Raw genomic sequence first — 18,200 nt, forward strand, 5'->3', positions numbered from 1 at the left:
TATGGAAAATATTAAGAGGATCCAGTGACGTTTTGCAATTTCTTTACAAAGAAACAAAATCTGACCAAAACAAAGAAGAAACTAAAATAAAAACAAAAATGTTATGTTCATTTCATGACACTCACAAAACACTAAAGGCCTTGTATTCTGAATGACATAAAATATTTCTATGAAGCTCATATGGATTACTGGCACCTGAGGAGCGATATGATAACTTTAGGCTGTGGTAAGGGTCCCAATGACAAAAACTTTGTTTGCACACAATCCGGGTCAAGATTTTACAGGGATTCCCTACCGTGTATTTCTTTTCTCATATAAATATTAAGTAATGAATATATTCAAATAATCTTAATACAGAACATGGTGCAATTTATATGTTGGTACTACTAAGACTGCTTATCCAATTCATCATTTACTACATTTCCAATCTTCTGCTTTCTTTCACCCAAAATCTGTTTCACGCCTCCCAGAACTATCCTGTAACTAGAATTGAGATTTGATAATATTCGCACTACATAATTGTTTAAGGTGATGACCTGATGGCGATGTGCAGGATATGGCGGTGGTACATGATGTCATTGGGGAAGTGGTCAAGTCCAGAAAGGACACAAAAAATGAAAGAGATCAGGTGAAATTGAAATAATATAAAATTTTTCTAACATGTATGCTCTTCTGTGCTGGAGAAAAAGAAGCCAACGACATATGGAAGGTTACAGTCCCTTTAAATAGCAACTATTTAGGATGCTTTTCAAGGCATTTCTTAAAGAGGTTGGATACCCTGTCCAACTGCATTATTTATTGCAATCATCCTGCAGACTCGGAAGCAGTGGGGTGCACCTGCAAAACAGGTAGCCATTATGAATGGATTAAAAATGACATATTTGGCTCACATTCACTTCCGAGATGCCTAATTGAGTCTGCCAAGTCCCAGGCAATTGCTCAATGTTATGATCCTGTGCTGTTGACACGATAAGAAGAAAACCCAAAGCAAGGGGTCCTCCTGTCACCTAGTCCAAGCCTATTCTGCAGGGGGATGTGTGCCTCTTCCCTAGGAAAGAAAAGAGCCAGAGGCATCACTAGGGCCTTTGGAGCCCAGAGCAAGTTGAAGAACGGCGTGCCCCGCACCCCCACAGACACACATAGAGAAATATATCTGCGCACCCCTGGCGCGCAGCAAAAAAAATGGATGTGGTCACATACCAAAGGGGCATGTCCATTAAAAAGGGGGCGTGCCAACATGGCACACCACCCATTTCTTGTCACTCTGGGAACATTACTTTCCATTCCATATATACCTTACCTATACGGTGGTTTCTCACAATGTGGAACCTCTGAAGAAATATATCCTCCATGGGAAGATGGCGTCCTCAGTCAGCATTTATTATTCATGTAGGTCACATCGTCCGGAAGATGCCTGTTTGTGTGGGAATATTAACAAGGTCATCGTCTTACAACGGCGGTTCAACCAGACTCGTTTCCCCTATCTACCTTCCTGCCCCCTGCATCTCTTAGCCTCACCATCTCCCCCTGCATCGTCTCTCAGCACACCATAACCTCCCCAGACACACACACGCAGACCCACACTGACAAAAGCCTACACAGACACACACACCTTTTCCACACAAATGCAGCCAGCCAAATAAATAAAACGGCTCGCGCATGCAGGCGCTTTTAGCACTACAAGTGCCTGCATACCCATGGCTGAAAAATCACGTTGCAGCTTGAAGAAATCATCCAGGACCAGCTGGGACCTGTAGTGCCACAGAAAAAAAACACATATAAACTAGATATGTGTGCCTGACCATTTCTTTTTTTTTTTGCACACAAAGCCACTTGTGAGTCTGGACACAGCCCCTTTAATCAGCAAAGTATAGCGCAGCATACATCAGCGAGCAGTGTGCACCCTATATACAGTCACTTTACCAGCACAGCCACTTGTGAGTCTCTGGACACAGCACTTAATCAGCAGAGTATAGCGCAGCATACATCAGCGAGCAGTGTGCACCCTTACACAGTCACTTTACCAGCACAGCCACCTTTGAGTCTCTGGACACAGCACTTAATCAGCAGAGTATAACGCAGCATACATCAGCGTACAGTGTGCCCCCTTACACAGTCACTTTGCCAGCACAGCCACCTGTGAGTCTCTGGACACAGCACTTAATCAGCAGAGTATAACGCAGCATACATCAGCGTACAGTGTGCCCCCTTACACAGTCACTTTGCCAGCACAGCCACCTGTGAGTCTCTGGACACAGCACTTAATCAGCAGAGTATAACGCAGCATACATCAGCGTACAGTGTGCCCCCTTACACAGTCACTTTGCCAGCACAGCCACCTGTGAGTCTCTGGACACAGCACTTAATCAGCAGAGTATAGCGCAGCATCTATCAGCGTGCAGTGTGCCCCCTCACAAAATCACTTTGCCAGCACAGCCAACTCTAAACGACCCCCAGAGTGTACGTATATTTAGCACAGTGGGCCTAATCTGTATAGTGGCCAAACATAACAGGGATATATTGCATACTGATCAATTTACATTAGGCTAAACTGAATATTTATCAATCCTGAAAGTCTACTGTATAATGGGCATAATGGGTCCTCCACTGTATCTTCATCATTGCCAATTATATTCTATACTGGGAACAGAGACTATTGGGGAAATTCAATTAGCAGCACGTTTCCATCAGAATATTGCACGCTGGTGTAATGCTGGTCATCCTGCAGGAAATCCTCGCTCGGCTTTGCTCACACCTATAAAGGTGCAGAAATAACTAGCCTTGGCCTAGCTATTAATGTCATTTCAATATATAAACATCCTAAGAATATTTTCATTTCAATTGTGTTTTTTATATTAATTCAATCCCTTGCTTGTTTTCTACCCAAGTAGCAGTCTTGAAAAATAAAAATTGGACAGAAGCAGCAGGTTAATGAAATGAGAAAGAGCTGCTACGAACTGATTGATTCAATGAGTGGATGCAGTAAAAGAGAACTTTGGCGAATAATGAGATGGCAAAGGGACAGATGTGTAATAAGTGGCAGGTGTATCATGGGAAGCAGAGGTGATGCAGAATATAAACATATCACACATCAGTAGAGATTATTTTGTGCACTTCTCCTTTAAGTAATGTAGAACACGAGTGAGGTCATGCTGTGATGTCATAATGGTAGCTCTTTGCTGTTGCTACCACTCTTAGCTGCCCAGGACACTGACATAGCATTATCATTGCTGTCATTAACATACTCCAAATACATCTCTTGCACCCAGGCCACTGAGGGAAAGATATCCTCTTGAGGTAAGTATCTCATCAAAGATAAGGGCGTTTCACTTGGATGTGCCTGCAGACTTGGAGCTTGACTACCCTAAAATATGACCTTGAGCTTGTTTATTTCTATAATTGGAGGTTCTAGCAGCACAGCACATCTATCGAAATGTAGTAGCCATTCGGGTAAACTCGGTGCTTCTCAAAAGGGGATGACCGTCCTCTTCAGAAAATTGCGCAGCTTTGGGAGGAATGTAAATTGGGTAATCTCAGGAGATGTGGACTGGAGCTACATTAATGACGTCAGCCAATGTTATTTATTAATGTGGTGAAATGTATACTGCATTTTAGTGTCAAATGTTCATATTTTAAATAAGTTTGGAAATATAACTCTGCATAGCCTCCTAGTGCCCAGAGGGACGGGCAGTCCTTCAAGCCATGGGTCCCCAGAGGTTTCCTCCACAGGGGGTTTTTCCTCTCCTGAGTGCTTGAAGGATGATTCTTCGTGAGTCATGAGGCTTCCACCATCTTGGTCTTCTTATAGGACGACAAGCTTGTAAGAGCCTCCGGCTAATCTTGGGCACTAATTTATTTTACAATGCAGAGTAAAAATAAAGTGTTGTTTTCCTTGTGCTAAAAATTCATAATAAATATATTTTAAAATTGATTTTGCTTGATGTGGTCTTTGTTTTTTTCATAATGGAGGTTCTTAGAAGGTTAAGAGGCTGTGAGGTCTAGCAAAGTAAATGAGGTGATAAACTCTTCTTACAGTAAATACTGTATATCTGCTACTATAGAATCAGGAATATGGTCTTACTCCGTACTTGTTGTTACCCACTTGTCTAGTTTAAAACAATGGTAAAATGAGTTATATGGAAAATATTAAGAGGATCCAGTGACGTTTTGCAATTTCTTTACAAAGAAACAAAATCTGACCAAAACAAAGAAGAAACTAAAATAAAAACAAAAATGTTATGTTCATTTTATGACACTCACAAAACACTAAAGGCCTTGTATTCTGAATGACATAAAATATTTCTATGAAGCTCATATGGATTACTGGCACCTGAGGAGCGATATGATAACTTTAGGCTGTGGTAAGGGTCCCAATGACAAAAACTTTGTTTGCACACAATCCGGGTCAAGATTTTACAGGGATTCCCTACCGTGTATTTCTTTTCTCATATAAATATTAAGTAATGAATATATTCAAATAATCTTAATACAGAACATGGTGCAATTTATATGTTGGTACTACTAAGACTGCTTATCCAATTCATCATTTACTACATTTCCAATCTTCTGCTTTCTTTCACCCAAAATCTGTTTCAAGCCTCCCAGAACTATCCTGTAACTAGAATTGAGATTTGATAATATTCGCACTACATAATTGTTTAAGGTGATGACCTGATGGCGATGTGCAGGATATGGCGGTGGTACATGATGTCATTGGGGAAGTGGTCAAGTCCAGAAAGGACACAAAAAATGAAAGAGATCAGGTGAAATTGAAATAATATAAAATTTTTCTAACATGTATACTCTTCTGTGCTGGAGAAAATGAAGCCAACGACATATGGAAGGTTACAGTCCCTTTAAATAGCAACTATTTAGGATGCTTTTCAAGGCATTTCTTAAAGAGGTTGGATACCCAGTCCAACTGCATTATTTAATGCAATCATCCTGCAGACTCGGAAGCAGTGGGGTGCACCTGCAAAACAGGTAGCCATTATGAATGGATTAAAAATTACATATTTGGCTCACATTCACTTCCGAGATGCCTAATTGAGTCTGCCAAGTCCCAGGCAATTGTTCAATGTTATGATCCTGTGCTGTTGACACGATAAGAAGAAAACCAAAAGCAAGGGGTCCTCCTGTCACCTAGTCCAAGCCTATTGTGCAGGGGGATGTGTGCCTCTTCCCTAGGAAAGAAAAGAGCCAGAGGCATCACTAGGGCCTTTGGAGCCCAGAGCAAGTTGAAGAACGGCGTGCCCCGCACCCCCACAGACACACACAGAGAAATATATCTGCGCACCCCTGGCGCGCAGCAAAAAAAATGGATGTGGTCACATACCAAAGGGGCGTGTCCATTAAAAATGGGGCGTGCCAACATGGCACACCACCCATTTCTTGTCACTCTGGGAACATTACTTTCCATTCCATATATACCTTACCTATACGGTGGTTTCTCACAATGTGGAACCTCTGAAGAAATATATCCTCCATGGGAAGACGGCGTCCTCAGTCAGCATTTATTATTCATGTAGGTCACATCGTCCGGAAGATGCCTGTTTGTGTGGGAATATTAACAAGGTCATCGTCTTACAACAGCGGTTCAACAAGACTCGTTTCCCCTGTCTACCTTACTGCCCCCTGCATCTCTTAGCCTCACCATCTCCCCCTGCATCGTCTCTCAGCACACCATAACCTCCCCAGACACACACACGCAGACCCACACTGACAAAAGCCTACACAGACACACACACCTTTTCCACACAAATGCAGCCAGCCAAATAAATAAAACGGCTCGCGCATGCAGGCGCTTTTAGCACTACAAGTGCCTGCATACCCATGGCTGAAAAATCACGTTGCAGTTTGAAGAAATCATCCAGGACCAGCTGGGACCTGTAGTGCCACAGAAAAAAAACACATATAAACTAGATATGTGTGCCGGACCATTTCTTTTTTTTTTTGCACACAAAGCCACTTGTGAGTCTGGACACAGCCCCTTTAATCAGCAAAGTATAGCGCAGCATACATCAGCGAGCAGTGTGCACCCTATATACAGTCACTTTACCAGCACAGCCACTTGTGAGTCTCTGGACACAGCACTTAATCAGCAGAGTATAGCGCAGCATACATCAGCGAGCAGTGTGCACCCTTACACAGTCACTTTACCAGCACAGCCACCTTTGAGTCTCTGGACACAGCACTTAATCAGCAGAGTATAACGCAGCATACATCAGCGTACAGTGAGCCCCCTTACACAGTCACTTTGCCAGCACAGCCACCTGTGAGTCTCTGGACACAGCACTTAATCAGCAGAGTATAATGCAGCATACATCAGCGTACAGTGTGCCCCCTTACACAGTCACTTTGCCAGCACAGCCACCTGTGAGTCTCCGGACACAGCACTTAATCAGCAGAGTATAGCGCAGCATCTATCAGCGTGCAGTGTGCCCCCTCACAAAATCACTTTGCCAGCACAGCCAACTCTAAACGACCCCCAGAGTGTACGTATATTTAGCACAGTGGGCCTAATCTGTATAGTGGCCAAACATAACAGGGATATATTGCATACTGATCAATTTACATTAGGCTAAACTGAATATTTATCAATCCTGAAAGTCTACTGTATAATGGGCATAATGGGTCCTCCACTGTATCTTCATCATTGCCAATTATATTCTATACTGGGAACAGAGACTATTGGGGAAATTCAATTAGCAGCAAGTTTCCATCAGAATATTGCACGCTGGTGTAATGCTGGTCATCCTGCAGGAAATCCTCGCTCGGCTTTGCTCACACCTATAAAGGTGCAGAAATAACTAGCCTTGGCCTAGCTATTAATGTCATTTCAATATATAAACATCCTAAGAATATTTTCATTTCAATTGTGTTTTTTATATTAATTCAATCTCTTGCTTGTTTTCTACCCAAGTAGCAGTCTTGAAAAATAAAAATTGGACAGAAGCAGCAGGTTAATGAAATGAGAAAGAGCTGCTACGAACTGATTGATTCAATGAGTGGATGCAGTAAAAGAGAACTTTGGCGAATAATGAGATGGCAAAGGGACAGATGTGTAATAAATGGCAGGTGTATCATGGGAAGCAGAGGTGATGCAGAATATAAACATATCACACATCAGTAGAGATTATTTTGTGCACTTCTCCTTTAAGGAATGTAGAACACGAGTGAGGTCATGCTGTGATGTCATAATGGTAGCTCTTTGCTGTTGCTACCACTCTTAGCTGCCCAGGACACTGACATAGCATTATCATTGCTGTTATTAGCATACCCCAAATACATCTCTTGCACCCAGGCCACTGAGGGAAAGATATCCTCTTGAGGTAAGTATCTCATCAAAGATAAGGGCGTTTCACTTGGATGTGCCTGCAGACTTGGAGCTTGACTACCCTAAAATATGACCTTGAGCTTGTTTATTTCTATAATTGGAGGTTCTAGCAGCACAGCACATCTATCGAAATGTAGTAGCCATTCGGCTAAACTCGGTGCTTCTCAAAAGGGGATGACCGTCCTCTTCAGAAAATTGCGCAGCTTTGGGAGGAATGTAAATTGGGTAATCTCAGGAGATGTGGACTGGAGCTACATTAATGACGTCAGCCAATGTTATTTATTAATGTGGTGAAATGTATACTGCATTTTAGTGTCAAATGTTCATATTTTAAATAAGTTTGGAAATATAACTCTGCATAGCCTCCTAGTGCCCAGAGGGACGGGCAGTCCTTCAAGCCATGGGTCCCCAAAGGTTTCCTCCACATGGGGTTTTTCCTCTCCTGAGTGCTTGAAGGATGATTCTTCGTGAGTCATGAGGCTTCCACCATCTTGGTCTTCTTATAGGACAAGCTTGTAAGAGACTCCGGCTAATCTTGGGCACTAATTTATTTTACAATGCAGAGTAAAAATAAAGTGTTGTTTTCCTTGTGCTAAAAATTCATAATAAATATATTTTAAAATTGATTTTGCTTGATGTGGTCTTTGTTTTTTTCATAATGGAGGTTCTTAGAAGGTTAAGAGGCTGTGAGGTCTAGCAAAGTAAATGAGGTGATAAACTCTTCTTACAGTAAATACTGTATATCTGCTACTATAGAATCAGGAATATGGTCTTACTCCGTACTTGTTGTTACCCACTTGTCTAGTTTACAACAATGGTAAAATGAGTTATATGGAAAATATTAAGAGGATCCAGTGACGTTTTGCAATTTCTTTACAAAGAAACAAAATCTGACCAAAACAAAGAAGAAACTAAAATAAAAACAAAAATGTTATGTTCATTTCATGACACTCACAAAACACTAAAGGCCTTGTATTCTGAATGACATAAAATATTTCTATGAAGCTCATATGGATTACTGGCACCTGAGGAGCGATATGATAACTTTAGGCTGTGGTAAGGGTCCCAATGACAAAAACTTTGTTTGCACACAATCCGGGTCAAGATTTTACAGGGATTCCCTACCGTGTATTTCTTTTCTCATATAAATATTAAGTAATGAATATATTCAAATAATCTTAATACAGAACATGGTGCAATTTATATGTTGGTACTACTAAGACTGCTTATCCAATTCATCATTTATTACATTTCCAATCTTCTGCTTTCTTTCACCCAAAATCTGTTTCACGCCTCCCAGAACTATCCTGTAACTAGAATTGAGATTTGATAATATTCGCACTACATAATTGTTTAAGGTGATGACCTGATGGCGATGTGCAGGATATGGCGGTGGTACATGATGTCATTGGGGAAGTGGTCAAGTCCAGAAAGGACACAAAAAATGAAAGAGATCAGGTGAAATTGAAATAATATAAAATTTTTCTAACATGTATACTCTTCTGTGCTGGAGAAAATGAAGCCAACGACATATGGAAGGTTACAGTCCCTTTAAATAGCAACTATTTAGGATGCTTTTCAAGGCATTTCTTAAAGAGGTTGGATACCCTGTCCAACTGCATTATTTAATGCAATCATCCTGCAGACTCGGAAGCAGTGGGGTGCACCTGCAAAACAGGTAGCCATTATGAATGGATTAAAAATGACATATTTGGCTCACATTCACTTCCGAGATGCCTAATTGAGTCTGCCAAGTCCCAGGCAATTGCTCAATGTTATGATCCTGTGCTGTTGACACGATAAGAAGAAAACTCAAAGCAAGGGGTCCTCCTGTCACCTAGTCCAAGCCTATTCTGCAGGGGGATGTGTGCTTCTTCCCTAGGAAAGAAAAGAGCCAGAGGCATCACTAGGGCCTTTGGAGCCCAGAGCAAGTTGAAGAACGGCGTGCCCCGCACCCCCACAGACACACATAGAGAAATATATCTGCGCACCCCTGGCGCGCAGCAAAAAAAATGGATGTGGTCACATACCAAAGGGGCGTGTCCATTAAAAATGGGGCATGCCAACATGGCACACCACCCATTTCTTGTCACTCTGGGAACATTACTTTCCATTCCATATATACCTTACCTATACGGTGGTTTCTCACAATGTGGAACCTCTGAAGAAATATATCCTCCATGGGAAGACGGCGTCCTCAGTCAGCATTTATTATTCTTGTAGGTCACATCGTCCGGAAGATGCCTGTTTGTGTGGGAATATTAACAAGGTCATCGTCTTACAACAGCGGTTCAACCAGACTCGTTTCCCCTGTCTACCTTCCTGCCCCCTGCATCTCTTAGCCTCACCATCTCCCCCTGCATCGTCTCTCAGCACACCATAACCTCCCCAGACACACACACGCAGACCCACACTGACAAAAGCCTACACAGACACACACCTTTTCCACACAAATGCAGCCAGCCAAATAAATAAAACGGCTCGCGCATGCAGGCGCTTTTAGCACTACAAGTGCCTGCATACCCATGGCTGAAAAATCACGTTGCAGCTTGAAGAAATCATCAGGACCAGCTGGGACCTGTAGTGCCACAGAAAAAAACCACATATAAACTAGATATGTGTGCCGGACCATTTCTTTTTTTTTTTTGCACACAAAGCCACTTGTGAGTCTGGACACAGCCCCTTTAATCAGCAAAGTATAGCGCAGCATACATCAGCGAGCAGTGTGCACACTATATACAGTCACTTTACCAGCACAGCCACTTGTGAGTCTCTGGACACAGCACTTAATCAGCAGAGTATAGCGCAGCATACATCAGCGAGCAGTGTGCACCCATACACAGTCACTTTACCAGCACAGCCACCTTTGAGTCTCTGGACACAGCACTTAATCAGCAGAGTATAACGCAGCATACATCAGCGTACAGTGTTCCCGCTTACACAGTCACTTTGCCAGCACAGCCACCTGTGAGTCTCTGGACACAGCACTTAATCAGCAGAGTATAACGCAGCATACATCAGCGTACAGTGTGCCCCCTTACACAGTCACTTTGCCAGCACAGCCACCTGTGAGTCTCTGGACACAGCACTTAATCAGCAGAGTATAGCGCAGCATCTATCAGCGTGCAGTGTGCCCCCTCACAAAATCACTTTGCCAGCACAGCCAACTCTAAATGACCCCCAGAGTGTACGTATATTTAGCACAGTGGGCCTAATCTGTATAGTGGCCAAAATATAACGGAGGTTAGGAGTAGAGCCGACGGCACATAAACTTCTAGTCAGGGATAGAGGGGTTAATAAAGTTAAAAATGTTTGTTTACAGTTATAGGCAGATGCGATAGGACGTTGGGTTAGGGGCGGAGTTAGTGAGAGGGTGTAGAGAATCTACTGTGGTAAAATCTGCCTCTTTTGAATTGATCTGCGACCAGGGAAGTACAGTTCCTTCTTAGCAGATCTGTCTGTTGTGAATTAAAGTTCTTTATTCATCCCTACTTTCTCTTTCCCTACTTTATATCTTTCCCTACTCTCTTCTCCATACTTTCCCTATATCTACACTCTCTTTTCTTATCTTCTAATTTTTTGTTATTTTTATTTCTTCTTCTTCTTTCCCTTGCTCACTGTTGGAGCAGCATGAGCCGTCCCCAACGTGCGCGCTCGGTACCCGCCCGTCTGTCAGACGGTGTCGGGTCCGGTGCGCTTTATCCCCCCCTCTCTCAAGGCCTGCCCTCCCGGCGTTCGGGAGGGTCAGGCGTGCCCTCCTTGCAGTTGGGAAGCGGGGCGGGCGCGCGGCCGCGGCGGTGCCGCGAGACATCAGCTGCTCTGCCTCCGCCTGCCTCTGGTTCCCCTCTGGTCACCAGTACTAGCGCGGCCGGGGACCAGGGCAGGCGGGGATCGGGGGAGGCCGAGCGTGCTACAGCACCCGCGAGAGTCACGGGCGTGCGCTCTGGCCTTTCCCGCGGGCGGCAGCGGGCTGTAACGCCGCCTGTCTCTTCTCCCACGGTGGCCGCTCAGATTGAGTCGGCCACTGTGCGGGCGGAGGGGCGTCGAAAAAGAGGGCATAAGCGTGCAGGCCGGGTGCCTGTCATGGCGCTGGCCTGCACGCACGATACTATAAGCACAGGCGGGGGGCGGAGACGAAGGGGGAGGAGCCAGCGCCTGCACAGTGACAGGCAGGTTGGTCCTCCTCCTATTCTGCTCCCCTCTGTGTATAATGGTGACTCAGACATGGGTTCCCCCATGTCTGTAGTGGCCAGTTCTTTCAGGCCTGCAGGTGTGGCAGCAGCACAGGCAGTCTCTACACCTGCAGGGTCTGCGTCGACAGGGAGTGTTCCCTCGTTTGACGCTGGTGCCATTGCCGGACTGCTGGTCTCTGTGGTGGGTGCATTGACGCCGCTTTTGACCCAGCAGCCTGGAAACACTGACACTGGAGGCCCTTCTGCGTTGGCGGCGTCCGCCGTGCAGACGCAGCTTGGCCCTCTGGTGCAGCAATTAGGCAGGATTTGCGGTCTTTCCCTCGCTCCCATGCCCGCAGCTCCTTCCGTTTCTTTCTCTCCCTCTGCCATCTCCCTTCCTCAGCCCACTCAGGCTACGGACACAGACAATGCGCACGATGCCGCCTCAGTCTCTTCTTTTACAGACGACAGTCTGGAGGAGTTAACAGTGGTCGCAGCCCCGACCAGAAGTGCGACGGCGGAAGTCGGAGCTAACGCAGGCGCTGGAGTTACCAATGCCCTTGCCAGTGCTTCTGGTGAGTGTGACAGTACATCTGACTGCGGGTCTACTTCCATTTCCTCCTCCTCTTCAAGCGATAGTTCGCAGAAGGCTAGGCGTAAAAGGGCAAGGAGGTCTCGCAGACGTCGCTCACATCGTCATAGGCATTCTAGCGAACGGTCCTCTGGCAGTAGTACCAGTGTAGATCGCGGAGCAGGTCTGGAGGATGTTGTACACTGCGCTAATACAGCTGTCACTCGAGGTATGCGTACCAGGGTTAAGCAGCGGATCAAAAAAGGGCGCTACGTAGATATGTTCACCCTTACAGCTACGGCGAAGAAAGCTGCTGCGACCGCAAAGACAAAAGGGGGTATTGGTCTGGAGGCCTTTAAGTCTTACACGAATTGGCTATCTGGGTTCTGCGTGTTCTCAACTTGCTATCTAAAAACCAGGCCTTCCGAGTACCTTAATGTTATACGATATTTACACCTGATACATGGCCTATTCAAGGCCTCACGCAGTACGGCGTGGCGCCAATACGACGAAGAGTTTCGTCGGAAGCAAGATCGGGTTAAGGTCATGGAATTGGGTTGTAAAGATGTTGAAGTGTGGATGGAGGTGACACAGCCTACACGCGTCCTTGCTGATCAGTCCCCTGGGCGGCCAGTTCAACCCTCGTCCCCCTCGGCACCAAGGACAGCCAATGGAGGGCAAAACAAGCGGAAGTGTTACGCATACAACAATGGGAATTGTACCCTTGGTAACAGGTGTCGCTTTCGACACCAGTGCCTCCGCTGCGGTGCGGCACACCCCAGTAAGGACTGCTCCCGCGGTCCAGGAGGAGCTCAGGCCTCCTCTGCAGTACCCTCTGCCAAACGGTCAGGGGCCGGGACTTCAAAGTAAAGCGTTGACCCCCATTCATCTAGATGCCATGGCAAAATGGTTAGACTGGTATCCTGTGTGGGACGCCGCCGCCTTTTTGCGTAAGGGTTTTGCAGAAGGATTTTTGCTTCCAATAATACGGCCTGTCAGTTCCGGGTCCCCTAGGAATTTACGCTCGGCCTGCGATTTACCTCACGTACTAAAGGATAAGGTTATGAAGGAGGTAGGGCTGGGTCGCATGATTGGACCTTTCCCGCAGCCTCCGATACCCGATCTGGTCCTTTCCCCTGTGGGTGTTGTCCCCAAGAAGGCCCCCGGGAGTTACCGTTTAATTCAGCACCTGTCACATCCGTCAGGCACGTCGGTTAACGACGCCATAGATGTTGAGGTCTGCCGCGTACAGTACCAGTCATTCGAATCTGCGTTAGCCTTGGTTCGCGCAGCGGGTCCGGGTTCTTTCATGGCGAAAGTGGACATTGAGTCCGCCTTCAGATTGTTGCCCCTGCATCCTGAATCATTTCGTTTCATGGGGTTTCGGTTGACGGATGGCTATTACCTGGACAAATGTCTTCCGATGGGTTGTTCTATTTCCTGCGCATTCTTCGAGCGTTTCAGTTCCTTTCTCCATTGGTGTGTCGCGGTGGGGTCTGGGGAGACGAGCATAGCCCATTACTTGGATGACTTCTTGTGCGTAGGTCCAGCTGGCTCGCGTCGCTGCAATCGTCTCCTTTTTTCATTGCAAGCACTCTTCTCGGAATTTGGAGTACCTATTGCGCAAGATAAAACTGAGGGCCCAGCCACTAAGCTGGTTTTCTTGGGTATTGAAATTGATACCTTGGAGGGTCTTTGCCGGCTGCCGCCGGACAAGATTCGTCGCTTGCAGGATGCTATCCTCCTAGCGTTGGCAGGAGGAAAGGTAACTCTTCGTCAAGGTCAATCCCTGCTCGGGCTGTTTAACTTCGTGTGTCGAGTTATCCCGATGGGGAAGATTTTCTGTCGGAAGCTACAGAGGGCTTTGGTAGGGCTGCGTCACCAGCACCATTTTCTGCGACTGTCGTCTGAGCTAAAGCTGGACCTGGCGGTTTGGGACGTTTTTTTGGTCGATTTTAATGGAGTGCGCGTCTGGTTCTGCGGATCCTCAGCCTAATGCTTGCCTGCAGCTCTTCACGGATGCTGCTGGATCATCAGGTTTCGGATCTTTTTTGGGAGGAGATTGGTGTTTTTCAGTTTGGCCGGCGGAATGGGTGCAGGCAGGATTGACCAAGAACTTGCTCCTACTGGAGCTGTTTCCCATAGTGGTGGCATTAGAGCTATGGTGTCAGCGGTTGCGCGACCGTTCCATAGTTTTTTGGTGCGATAACCTGGGGGTAGTACAGGCGATCAATAACCAAAGATCGTCATCGCTGCCAGTGTTGCGGCTTCTTGCTTGGCTGGTTCTGCGCGCTTTGCAGTTTAACATATTGTTCACAGCTCGTCATGTGCCGGGTACTGATAATTCCATTGCTGATGCGCTCTCCAGACAGGATTGGCGACGGTTCCGCGAATTGGCCCCGTACGCGGCATTAAAAGGTGAGCTTTGTCCATTTCATTGCTGGCAGATCATCAAACCAGAATGGAAGATCTCGCACGTCGGTCCGTGGCCCCACGGACGTTGACGGCCTACCAGACATCTTGGCAACAGTGGGAGAAGTTTTTGCAAGGGCGGAGTTCGTCAGGTAAATCTCGTGATACTAATATGGTTGCTTTGTTTGTTTCTTGTTCGATTCCGGCAGGTCGCGGGCTTATGTTGCCCAGAGGCTTGCTGGGATTTCGTTCTTTTTGCGCCTAGCGGGGCGGAGGGACATAACTAAGGGTTTTTTAATACAAAGGGCCCTTAGGGGTTGGTCTCGCGTCAGGCCTGCCGCGGATGACCGACGTCGTCCTATTGGTCCTGATTTGTTAGCACGTCTAGGTGAAAGTTTGACGGGCATTTGTTCTTCGCAATTCGAGGTTCTGTTATTCCGACTCGCTTTTGCGATGGCCTTTCATGGGGCGTTTCGCATCAGCGAGCTGGTAGCGTCTTCGCGCCGCGCTCAGCCCCCTCTGCTTCATTGTCACATTTTGCTGCGTGATACGCTGCTGTGCCGTATTCGGTGTTCCAAGACCGATCAGATGGGTAGAGGTCGCTGGGTGTCCCTGAAGTCCTGTCCTGATGACGGGATTTGTCCGGTTCACTTAGCCTCCCAATATACTCTTTGCAGGCCAATGCGGCCGGGGGCTTGGCTTATGCACGAGGACGGAAGTCCTTTGACTAAATTCCAATTTAGATCGGTCTTCCATCGCTGCATACGGCACCTCGGGCTTTCCCCTTCGGATTACGGCACCCATTCTTTTAGAATAGGTGCCGCCACTTTTGCGGCCTCCTCGGGTCTTTCTTCACAGGAGATCCAGGCTCTCGGAAGATGGAAGTCCAATGCTTACAGAAGTTATGTTCGTCTGGAACCATAAATTGTTATACTTTATTCGTTTGGACTTGAGTGCCTTGGCCAACTCGCTGCCTTTCCGGTGGGGGTCCGAGAGATTTTGCCGTTTTTTGCCCTGCTTTGGACATTGATCGTTTAGCTTAAAATAATATTAATGTGAACGAATGAAATATAGAAAAGATCCAGCAGGTTTTTTGTAGGTTTTCACCTCGGGTCAAGTCTTCCTCCCCCCCTCCCACCCTCCCACTCCTCCTTCGTGATTTACATGTTGCATATATACTTATCTATTATATTTCTGTATATTTGCAGGTTTCCAGGACGCTAGGCCCATTTGGTTGATTGGTCACTCTTTTATTTTTTGGGCCGGGCAGTCGCGCTTTGCTGAAGATGCCTCCGTGTTCCCACGTTGGGAGAGTGTTAGGTGGTTGGGGCAGAGGGGCATGCTGTGGGAAGCTTTGTTGCGCAACTTGCACAGGGCAGTAGCTGAATTTGGTCCCCCTTTAGTGTTAATTATCCATCTCGGGGGCAACGATTTGGGTCAGCAAACGTCCTTAGAGTTGCGCCATGCGATTGTTCGTGACTTGAGAGAGGTGGTTCGGTTATTGCCTAACTGCCTTTTGGTGTGGTCCCCTATCATCGCCAGGCTTTCCTGGCGCTATTGCTATAATAGTGTGGCTTTGGACAGGTCCAGGAGGAAGGTTAACAAATGGGTGGCTAGGCACGTGCTGGAAATGGGAGGGCTAGTGGTGCACCATCCTTTAATTCGGATTCAGGATGCCCACCTTTTCCGCAGGGATGGAGTTCATCTTACTGAGGAGGGTAATTTTTTGTTTCTAGAAGATATTTTTGCAGTTTTTAAGGGTTTGGTTGGTTAGCATGGTGGCGGGCTGCTTCTCTCCTGAGAGCCGCTGTGGCGGGAAAGACCGGCAATATTGAAGTGTCCATCTTGCAGCAGTAATAGCGGTGCGCACCCCTTCAATGCACTGATAGGCTGATTTCACCCTATTGGGGTCAGCGGCACCTCTCGACCGAGCAGGATGAATGGTGCATTGGCATGGGTGTTGGGGCCGCATCACTTGCTCTGAAAGGGATAGTTGGCCCTTTGCAAGTTTTTAAGATCACCCTACCCTTGTCTGGGATAGTTGGCCCTCACAAGTTGTGATTTACTTCCGGCCTAAGACAAGCGGACGCGGGTTAGTTGCCGTTCTTTCTCCTGCCACCATGTCTACCTTTGTAACCAAATAAAGCTGACCAATTAATTTAAACGGCATAACTTGGTCTCCTGTGTTTATTTTAGTTAAGTTTAGTTTAAGTTTATGGGTCACATCTATCATCTGACGATAGAAAGTTTAATATAACGGAGGTTAGGAATAGAGCCGACGGCACATAAACTTCTAGTCAGGGATAGAGGGGTTAATAAAGTTAAAAATGTTTGTTTACAGTTATAGGCAGATGCGATAGGACGTTGGGTTAGGGGCGGAGTTAGTGAGAGGGTGTAGAGAATCTACTGTGGTAAAATCTGCCTCTTTTGAATTGATCTCCCACCCTCCCTACCCTCTTGTGTCTTGTGTCGGCTTTGTTTCATTGGCAGGGAAAGACCGGCAATATTGAAGTGTCCATCTTGCAGCAGTAATAGCGGTGCGCACCCCTTCAATGCACTGATAGGCTGATTTCACCCTATTGGGGTCAGCGGCACCTCTCGACCGAGCAGGATGAATGGTGCATTGGCATGGGTGTTGGGGCCGCATCACTTGCTCTGAAAGGGATAGTTGGCCCTTTGCAAGTTTTTAAGATCACCCTACCCTTGTCTGGGATAGTTGGCCCTCACAAGTTGTGATTTACTTCCGGCCTAAGACAAGCGGACGCGGGTTAGTTGCCGTTCTTTCTCCTGCCACCATGTCTACCTTTGTAACCAAATAAAGCTGACCAATTAATTTAAACGGCATAACTTGGTCTCCTGTGTTTATTTTAGTTAAGTTTAGTTTAAGTTTATGGGTCACATCTATCATCTGACGATAGAAAGTTTACATAACAGGGATATATTGCATACTGATCAATTTACATTAGGCGAAACTGAATATTTATCAATCCTGAAAGTCTACTGTATAATGGGCATAATGGGTCCTCCACTGTATCTTCATCATTGCCAATTATATTCTATACTGGGAACAGAGACTATTGGGGAAATTCAATTAGCAGCACGTTTCCATCAGAATATTGCACGCTGGTGTAATGCTGGTCATCCTGCAGGAAATCCTCGCTCGGCTTTGCTCACACCTATAAAAGTGCAGAAATAACTAGCCTTGGCCTAGCTATTAATGTCATTTCAATATATAAACATCCTAAGAATATTTTCATTTCAATTGTGTTTTTTATATTAATTCAATCCCTTGCTTGTTTTCTACCCAAGTAGCAGTCTTGAAAAATAAAAATTGGACAGAAGCAGCAGGTTAATGAAATGAGAAAGAGCTGCTACGAACTGATTGATTCAATGAGTGGATGCAGTAAAAGAGAACTTTGGCGAATAATGAGATGGCAAAGGTACAGATGTGTAATAAATGGCAGGTGTATCATGGGAAGCAGAGGTGATGCAGAATATAAACATATCACACATCAGTAGAGATTATTTTGTGCACTTCTCCTTTAAGGAATGTAGAACACGAGTGAGGTCATGCTGTGATGTCATAATGGTAGCTCTTTGCTGTTGCTACCACTCTTAGCTGCCCAGGACACTGACATAGCATTATCATTGCTGTCATTAACATACTCCAAATACATCTCTTGCACCCAGCCCACTGAGGGAAAGATAT

This window comes from Taudactylus pleione, unplaced genomic scaffold (assembly GCF_031769625.1).
Source record: "Taudactylus pleione unplaced genomic scaffold, aTauple2 ptg000284l, whole genome shotgun sequence".
Lineage (NCBI taxonomy): Eukaryota > Metazoa > Chordata > Amphibia > Anura > Myobatrachidae > Taudactylus > Taudactylus pleione.